Raw genomic sequence first — 9,123 nt, forward strand, 5'->3', positions numbered from 1 at the left:
ATAAATTTGTATGTAAAATAAGTAAATATTGCAAATATTACAAAGACCAGAGCGCGATATTGAGCCTATTATATTCTGTTTGTTAGATAGTTTAAAGGATTCTTAGTAATTTTAATTTTAATGAAATTAATGAAGCCTGTTTTTGTAGGTAGCATCTTCACATCATATATCGATACTTATGACATTTTTGTATCAGAATTATTACGCTTTGCCATAGAGTTCGCGATAACAAAAATACTTCAGACTTCTTCACTTTGAATCTTTAAAATATGTAAGATTTCATATTTTAATTAAAATAAAAAAAAAACAGAAAAGAAACAATTATTAACATAAATTGCTCCGACTGTTCTCTTTTAAGATTAAACTGGTGCTAAGTAGAATGGGAAATAAGTATCCATCAGAGTTTTCGCTTCGAAATAAAACATAATTCCGTCGAGGAACCGGGAGCGGTTTGAATAACAACTCTTTAATTGAAAGTTTAGCAATTTGCTCTACCCTCCCAAATGGACCCGACGGGGTACGGGCCAAGTCTCATCCACCGGGTTTCAAAATTGAATGTAGGCAGATGTTCTTAATTACCAAGCCAGATGCTATGCTCGCTCATCTTGAGATGAACCCGCTTGTTGAAACGATATCGTTTAGTTAAAACCGTAACGTCTTACCGTAGCATTAAAAAAATTATATATATTACGAATAACATTGTATAAAGTCTGATATAAAGGCGTAATTAATAATGACATCGCGCTTGTGATGTGCTTATCGCTCGATGCTGGTCGTAAATATTTTTGATGCAACAGCATTTAATGAATGTGAATTAAACTCATAAATGAAATACGTCATACAAAATTACGTTCATTTATACATTAAAATTACTTAATATGGCATTGTGAAAAGGACATCAGTCATTCTGACAAGCTTTCCTAATGGTTAGTAGTTTAGAACTGAAAATTCTAATATTAAATTAAATTAAATTTATTAAAAATATTTAAAAATAAAATTCTCAATCAAAGCAAATTACAGTGTAATCCTTAAGGAAGAAATTAAGCCTATTAATAAACCATTTTAATACTGATTGTTTTTATTTGAATTTAATTAAAATATATTAAGATTTTAAAAAAGAAGGAAAGATTATAATATTATTAAAAATTGGAGTAATTTCAAAAGTACGGTTTTAAGTTCAGTTTATTTATAAATGCAATCGTCTTGGCCATTTCTTTTATTTAGTGAATAAATCCTCTAATTAGTTCCTGTAATAGGCGATGTAAGGAATGATAGGTACATATTTCTTACAGATCCAAAATGTCTTTGCGTTGGTGTTTTACAATAAGCTCATTTGTCTACCAAAGTATATCATAAAAAAATACAGATTATTATAATGTAATTTTTCATTAGTTCATTCACACAGCTTTCAACTAGAAATATGAATTAATTTCAATTATTTTGCATTTGCTTATCGAGATAATTATCTACGAGGCGTTTTTCAATCACAAATAAAGAATCCTATGTTTCATCTGTAATATGTAGCATCAAAACTTATAAGAACGACTTAAACGACGTAAATCTTCTTTCAAATTACATTATCGCGTATATGTAATAATAATTTAATGAATTATGTAAAGGGCATTTCAGAATTAAACAATTTTGTTATTCAAATGTTTTGAGAGTACAATATCTATAATGTAATAGAATATAAAAGAGAGCTATTCCAATATAGAGAGGTAACGAGGGCTGGTTGACGAGCGGTTAGTACGTGCGCTGTCACACAAGTGAATCAAACTCCCCTTTACATTTTATCTTACTACAAGGGCGGTCGAGTTTATGTCTCTCGCCCTACTTGATTTAGTTTTGATAGCGGATGGGAGCGGCTTTTAGATAAATGATTCCACGCTGTCGAAGCTGAAACTGAGTTCGTGTATTGGGTCTTCGACAATGTTTTTGAACGACACCCAGAGGTTTCATTGGCTGTTATAAGGGTTGTAATGAAATAAATTTCGTTAGGACACTTTAGTAGATTAGATGTTCTGAATAAGAGCTATCGATTTCGTATTTGAATATTTTAAGCATCAAACGATTGTACAGTTTTTAATATTTTTAAGTGCACCCCAATATTATTCATTGCATTAATTCCATCTCAAATAAATTGAGATGTAATAAATTTAACGATACTTATCTTTTACATTAAAATAAATGATTTTATTTTTATTTCTATCGCAAACATAATACCGAAAAAGAAATAAATTCAAAATTAGCATTACAATTCAAATTTAAAAAAGCAAACTATTTGTATTAATAATAAAAAAACGGCTAAATATACTAAAAAGGTCGTATATAAACGGTGATAATAGTTACAGGGACAAATATTATCGTATACGGAACCAGTGAAATATCATTCGAATTATAACGAGTTAATCCTAAGTTATAATCAGAGTCGTTAGGCGCGGACGCAGTCGATTGAAGCCGTAACTGGTACAATAGAAACTATGTGATACTTCCGTGATAACAGCCTACAGAATGGGCACATTGCACAAACTGTTATTCTGTAATAATTGTCAACACAGCTAGGGATTGTTCTGGTTAATTCAACTAACATATCTGCACAAAGTCTTTGATGTTAAAATGTCCGATTAATTAAAACAGCTTTTCTTTTTTAAAAGATAGGATAACTACGTCATTATTACATTAAATTTAAGATTATTAGCTTCAGAAACAAATAGTTTTGACGGAATTCAAAAAATGTGTGTGAATATTAATGGATCATTTTCTCTGAGTTCAGTATAGAACTAAACTTTTATTCAAAGCGTAAAATTATGCATTTTTTTAATTAGATACTAATTTTTATTTAATGAAATTGATAGTGTTAAATTAGACGATCGTCTAAGTCGCTTAATGTTAAATTGTAGTCCATAGACAAGCAAGTATTAAAAATAAAAACAAATCCTTTAAGCTTTCGCGATGTATGTTATCCATTTACTCCCTTACTATAAATATTGTTAAGCAGTTGTATAGTAACATAATGTTTTGTCTTTTTCTTTCAGATGTCGGATTTCTAATGAAAAAGTAAGAGAAAAATCGTTGTTACACAATCTTTATCAATAACGATAACAATATCCAACACATCAATTTACTCACAGGCAAATATAAATCTTAAGGCAGAAGCATTGAAGAGTGTATGTCCCTTGTGACCAATTATACTGGCTCAACTATGACTACAAAATGAAATACAAGCAATGATGGTGTATACACCATTCAAACTATAATAGTAGTTCTGAATCTCATTGCTTTATTAGACTATTTCTCACGCGCAAAGTTTTCATCATAAAAACCGGCCAAGAGCGTGTCGGGCACGCACACGAAAGGGTTCCGTAGTCATAAGATGGGCCATAAGATGGAAATTTAGCAATCTCTATTTCTACCCTGGCCCACTTCTGTATGTTACCTACAACATGTAACATTCCTACTTATTTTCATACTTTGTAGGTAGTTATAAAAAAGTTATTAGAAAATAATTATTTTTCGATAATTTTAACCAACAATTTTCATGGCAATAGGTGCAGAAACGGCGGAGACGAGCCAGCACAGCCAGATGGACAGTCAGACGGACAGAACCCTAAAAATCATGTATTACAAATGAAAACATTTTTAATATAAGATCTGTGAAAATATAACCATTTTGTGGTGACATATAATAGTAAAAAAATCTCCAGTGATATTGGATAGCTTGTAAATTCTTATGTCTGGACAATTCTATCACTCTTGTGGATCACGCTGTCTCAACGAACGACGGTGAGGTAGAGGATACAAAGTTTCATTCAATACGTATGATATCCCTTGCAAGACGAGTTATAAACATAAATTAGGCTCATGAAAACTCAGTGGAGCTTATCAAGATTTGAACGCAATATTCGATCAAAATTTACATATTCCTACTACTGGTAAGATTCGGTTCTTCAAATTATCCACCTCGTCTCAACGTAAGATACAGCTGTGTTATTGTATCGTGCATAAACAACAAAGTTTCGTAAATATCACTTTCCTGAAATAGTATGCTTGGTTTATTTTCGAAAGTATTACCTACAATATCAGAATTACCAACTAAGTATAGAGTCGAAAAACTAATACAAAGTTAAAAAATACAACTCCAACTATTTTGCTTCATAATATGTTCCACAGTCCCAAGTACATCGAGTATAGGTACACGATGCCGGGTGATCTTATAATTTGTAATAAATTCTACATACATTTATGTTTGAATACCCTTTCTTGCAGATAGTCATCTTATATTAAGAATAAATAACATATTATACTTCTGTTTAAATCGTATAAAATCCTATTGATCAATTGACTTTATGGTAGATATTATAAAGCTATGAGTATGTGTTGTATATGCAAAGTAAAGTAACAGCCTGGTAAATTTCCCACTGCTGGGCTAAGGTCCCTCTCCCATTGATGAAAGGGCTTGAAACATATTCCACCACGCTGTTCCAATGCGAGTTGGTGGAATGCACATGTGACTGAATTTCGATGAAATTAGACACATGCAATTTCCTCGCGATGTTGTCCTTCACCGCCGAGCACTAGAATTATAAACACAAATTAAGCACACATATGTATATAGTGGTGCTTGCCTGGGTTTGTACCCGAAATTATCGGTTAAGATGCACGCGTTCTAATCACTGGGCCACTGGTTGTATATGTGGTTGCATATCTCTATAAATGCATTATGTTGCCATCAAGTCCTATAATGCAATACTAGGACAGCGATCCAGTAAGATTGGGATTGACCTTTTTTATACCATAACCGCGACGACAGCGAATAACGACGATGGCGATTACGTTGACAATGACTATGACGATGACGTTGACGATGACTATGACGATGACGATGACGATAACGTTGACGATGACGATGACGATGAAGATGATGATGACGATGACATTGACGATGACGATGACGATGACGTTGACGATGACGATGACGATGACGATGACGATGACGATGACGATGACATTGACGATGACGATGGCGACGACGATGACGACAGCGATGGCGATGACGACAGCGATGACGATGACCACAGCGATGACGATGACGATAACAATGGTGATAACGATTATGTCCTCTTGCTTGATTTTGGCCTGACAACTGCATAGAGCATATGTAGTTCGCAAGTGTGTGCGCTGGCATAGATTCACTCTTTTTTCTGTCACTAATAATCTGACACGACCGACAAAGTTTGAGAAGCTGCAGTTGGATGTACGTGCTTTTCGAGGCTTGTGAGTGTTCTAGCTTGAGCACTTTCAGACTTTGGACTTTTGACTTCTAGTATAAATATTTATTTAACTTTTTTTTTTAACGGCCCGACCTAGCTTATGAACCCTGGACCTCGGGATCAGCAGCCGTATATGACCTGACCAAATTAAAACCTCTAAATTCTCCCCACATAAGCTAAAACCCATAAATCAACATTGGTTACTGGTTAGTAGTAAGGGAAGGACAGATCAGGAATATTATAGTACTCATTAACAATTATAACATGAAACAAACAAACTGAATAAATATAATTATGTTATACGAGATAATTATACGTATGAACATTAATATACATATTATGTTGGTTCTGTCGCATGTCTAAATACACTAATATGACTTCATTAGCCGTCGTTTATTCGCGTAGTATTGTATGCATAGCGTTTTGTCGTCAACAATTAATCTTCATTAATGTACGCGGTATGCGGTTTACTTTGTCCGATGCTGGATGAGCCTTAATTTCAAGATAACTAACTGTTTCAACTTAAAAACCGAGAGGATTCTTATTTGTATATTTTTTGTAAAAAATTATGTGCTTCTGAATAATTTTCTCGCAAGACTGGAAAAATTTTCAAGACGAGTTAATTATGTGGGATTTAAAAATATATAGACTGAGCGTCAAAGTTCCGCAGACTCACAGAATAGCAGAAAATTCCATATTAATAAAAGGTGTGCTTCACATGCCGTTTGGGAGATGGTGGTTCACTATTTCATCGATGGTTATTTTGAGCGTACCATGGAGTCGAAAGGCATAAAAATTGACTTTCAAAACGTGATCACAGCATGTTTTCCGTTTTGATATCTTTAAATGTATATAAAAAAATTCATTGCAGACACTTATTCCGGTTCCGGTTATTTCAAAGCTACTAAAATTTTAGACAAATTTGCGTATATTATATTATTATTAAATACGTATATTTACAAAATACGACACATAGGACGGTTCTGACATTCAGGCAGACCACATAATAGTTTCTTAACTGTGCTAATGAAGGCAATGACAGAAAATCAATATGAATGCATGTGAATTTTTAGTAGGATATTGTAGTGCAAAATTGTGTGGGTAAATACAGGGGCTTTCGGTACTCCGTCAGACCTCTGGAACATCGGCCTTATATATAACCATGAGAGCAACGAGGCTCTCAAAAATATGTTTAAAACTATGAAGTAATTGTTTGCTTTTTAAACATGTAAAACATACTCGTACCATTGTATATGAAAATATTTATATTGTTACACAACAGAGAAGTTGATTGACACCATTAATTAATATCAAACATGTTTGTTTTAAGTTTGATGAAATATTTATTAATCATATTTTGTGTTAATTTAGAGCAAATTTGTGGGGTGTATTATGTATGGTATTTTTTTTTTTATTTGATTGAGCGGACGAGTATATGGACCACCTAATGTTTATTTATCCTAATCTTCATCATTACTACACCATCCATGCACTTTGAAACTTGAAAACCAAAGAAAAAAATGTAATGTCCCTTGTGCCTTTACGTACATTCACACTTTAAATCGGAAGACAACACTATTAAGTACTGCTGGTTGGCGTTTGAATCTGGGATAAATTATTTGTATCCCAGACGTATATGCACAAGGTATTCATATAATTGAATTAATATCCGTCCAAATTAGGTAGTAGTAAAATCTTATTTAACACAAGTTATTAATAAGGCAATCATAATATGATGCGGTATTAATACCAAATTTTTAAAAGACTACAACAATAACTTATTTTTTTGTTAAACTCAAACGCGCACGTAGTTACGGGAGCAGCTAGTTATTAATACAACATTAACATGTTATACGTATATTATGTGATAAGAGTATAATATTAATCATTGTAACACACGTAACGCAAACGCAAAACGTCACGGGTCGAATCTGTAATGAATGCGAAATTAATGTAAAGTGGCCGCTCGTAAATCTCGGGTGTTTTCGTGCAATAAAACAAAAAATGAGTATTACCAGTTTGATAGAACAAAAAGTTTGTTTGGTAAGTTCCCCCGAGGACAGCCGCCTAAACCGAGGCCTCGGTGCGCCTCTGTGCCCGTTTTTGTTTTGGACATTTTCAGTATGGCCCTGTTTGTATCAGTTTTCACTAGAGTACAAAGGAATGTCTAGAAATTAAAGCCCTATCGCTGTGTAACTGACCGCAAAAATTCAAAAAGAAAATGAAACATACTTTATACAAATGATAATAAGTTGTAGATGAATTTTCGAATGCATCTCTTTTTAAAAACGTAACTAATTTTAATAATACAAAATGTGACTGTTATTTCAGTTACGATTCAAAGTGTAATTATTATTTTACCGATCACCGTGATTATTTGCATACCTTATCAGGTGTACAGAAAAAGGAGATAGGTTACCCATCACTTGCCTATACAATGTGGGAAAAGCATCAACTAAACTATAAAGATAAAAAACAGTAATAAACATAGACTTAGAATAGGTTAGATGAAGCATGAATTCCGGGCATAACCTTATCCAACCCTACTTGAACATCATAATAAATTATTTTATAAATTAATTACGTCTATTTAAGTAACAAGATCAGTTTTCGATGGTAGATAATTGTAAGTGTTTTACAATTTATAACGGCAAAAATTCAAGGTCAAACTTGGCCAAGCTTGATCGAATGGACTTAGGTATCTAGTCTACTTTTAATCTGTGTTAATAATATAACCTCAAATTATGTTTGTCTCAATTTGTAGCTAGAGAGATGATTTTTTAAAGCAAGACCTAAATACCTCTTCATACGGGTACAATATTTTTGTTTGGACGAAGATTTCTCAAGCGTATGCGGCACCACTTACCAAGTTTCATCATAATCAGATGAATGACGAAGGAATAGTTAGCAAACATATTCTTATTCGCCTATTTATAGTTGAAGTACTGCGACTATTTGATTGTTATTAAAGTGTTTTTTTTTAGTATTTTTCTACAGAATTACATAAAACATTTCTACAACATTACAATAACGTTGATTATGAGTTGGGTAATTTAAAATTTACAAAAATCAAGTGACATTACAATTGTACAGGCTGTTACTTTAATGTAATTACAAATCAATCAACAGTTGTTTTTGTTATTAAATATAACAATACATTACTTACCTGATATGCTACTAAATATTTTACGGTCACAATATTTAGATCAAATACCGGTTCAATATAAATAACAAGCGAATTGGATCCGTAATCCTGGGCGTTGAAAGCATTTGATCTCGCTGAAACTACGCCAAATGGTTCTAATAATTATTATTGTTATTAGTTAAATGGTTTGCTTTAATTAATAGGCTGACTAAACAGTGTTCCATGCTCTACGAGCCAATAAGACTTACATGGAAGGCTACCAGGTGTAAAGCAAATGAAAAATATACATGTATCGTATGTTATAGATTCACTTGATTGTAGAGCCTGGGTACCTACCCTTGACATATTCTTCTGTCAAACAGCAATACAGAGCATTATTTGAATGGTGAGCTTAGATGGCCCAGTGGTTAGAACACGTGCATCTTAACCAATGATTTCGGGTTCAAACCCAGGCAAGCACCACTATATATATATGTGCTTAATTCGTATTAGTAATTCATCTCATGGTCGGCGGTGAAGGAAACCATCGTGAGAAAACCTGCATGTGTCTAATGTCATTGATATTCTGCCACATGTGCATTTCACCAACTCGCATTGGAACAGCGTTGTGGAATATGTTCCAAGCCCTCTCCTTAATGAGAGAGGAGGTCATCAGCCCAGCTGTGGGAAATTTACAGGCTGTTACTTTACTACTTCACTTTATTTGAA

Source organism: Vanessa cardui, chromosome 1 (genome assembly GCF_905220365.1).
Source record: "Vanessa cardui chromosome 1, ilVanCard2.1, whole genome shotgun sequence".
In the NCBI taxonomy this organism is placed as follows: Eukaryota; Metazoa; Arthropoda; class Insecta; order Lepidoptera; family Nymphalidae; genus Vanessa; species Vanessa cardui.